Here is a 1,863-nt window from a genome sequence, read left to right as displayed (position 1 = left end):
TGCATGCATTACAGAATTTGACAGATACTATTATAATTTTTTTGTCCTGGTTCTTCATGAAGGCGATAGTGTATTGAATTATTTGCGTGTGTGTGTGGTTTGTATTACCTAAGTCTGAGTATAGAAATTAAATACAGTCACGGATAAACTACTGTTTCGAATCCTGTCTCGCAAGCAGACACTGGGATACAAGCAAAAACAACAGAAAATTAATAAGTCCGCTATAAGTCCGTGTTATATATAAGTTTATACATACGATGATGCATATATGTACATGTGTTTGATTGCGTGCGTGCGTGCGTGTGTGTGTGTGTGTGTGTGAGAGAGAGAGAGAGAGAGAGAGAGAGAGAGTGTGTGTGTGTGTGTGTGTGTGTGTGTGTGTGTGTGTGTGTGTGTGTGTGTGTGTGTGTGTGTGTGTGTGTGTGTCTGTGTGTGTGTGTGTGTGTGTGAAGAGTGTGTGTGTGTGTGTGTGTGTGTGACCCTTTCCTGACCCCCAACTCGACCATGAATCACTCCTCTATTTTCGAGATCAAGGAGAGACTTCCCGAAGATCGTAAGATGATACAAAAAAAGGGGTTTTCAGAAAAGCTCAGAGTAAGTTCTTAGATTAATCAGTGCGATGGAATTTTGTTTATGCACAATCATTAATCACAAGTCTAGTATCCTCTTGTTTCGTTCAGTATAGATTTTCCTAAGACAATGCCCTGATGTAAAAGATAAGATGAAAAGAAAATGATAAAGAAAATTATAATTGATGAATAGACTGTCAGCAAAATTATGCAATACATATATTTTTATTTTTTCATTTAAACTCATTTCAGAATATTGAAGATGAATTAAACAGATAACTAGGATGATTAATCAAGAATAATAATTTCTTAATAATAAATAATTTCTTCATTAAGTCTCTCTGTTATTTTCTCCACATTTCTTCCTAAGACGAATATGTGTGTATATCTAGCGTATCTCACACAGGCCAAATAATTAGAGAACCAGATTGCAACTTTGCATGATAGAAGGAGGAATGTTGCCGTGTATGTATTGCACATGCAATGTCTTTGAAGGCTGGTGATACATGCATAACGGGATTAATCTCGAATAAGTAATCAAATGCACTGTCTTCAGATCTTTACTTTTGCAACCAAACGCACTGAGAAAATTCTTCTCCAGATTCTGTACTGAAACGCTAATGAAGATTTTATTCGTATGAAGTAATCTTTTTCATTTTTTTTTCTTAATTTCCTTCTTGTTCTTGTGTCTCTTCTACTTCTTCTTTTTCTTCTTCTTTAGGGGGTCCACTAATAGGATGAATATGTGTTAGAGTGTGAGGAATATTTTACATAATACAGGTACGTTCAAGATTCATGTGGAGTTTGTGTGTGTGTGTGCGGGGGGGGGGGGGGGGGACTCCATGAGGGCCACGGGGTACTTTCTGGGGGGGGGGGGGTCACGGGACAATATGAAAATGATGACGTCGAATTAAACTGAATTTTATCTGACTCGCATATAATTAAATCTCACATATCAATAAATCAGAATCTCTCTATAAAGTGTTCTTGTTCTAAAGCTACTGATACCATTCAATTATTCATAACTATTAATAACTGAATCTGAAAACTGACAGTCACTAAAAGGGCCGTGGAAATTAGCATATATTGATCGGGGGACCACTGGGAACCACTGCTCTATGTAGACAAATAGATAGATGGACAGATAGATAAATGGGTATACTGATAGAGAAATAGATGGATTTATTAACTGATAGATAGATAGATGGATAGGTAGATATATATATAGGCAGGCAGATAGATAGATAGATAGATAGGCAGGCAGATAGACAGATAGATAGAGATGAGAAGACGG

Source organism: Penaeus chinensis, chromosome 24 (genome assembly GCF_019202785.1).
Source record: "Penaeus chinensis breed Huanghai No. 1 chromosome 24, ASM1920278v2, whole genome shotgun sequence".
NCBI lineage: Eukaryota > Metazoa > Arthropoda > Malacostraca > Decapoda > Penaeidae > Penaeus > Penaeus chinensis.
The sequence above is the reverse complement of the archived record's forward strand: the minus strand, read 5'-3'. Positions refer to the sequence as shown.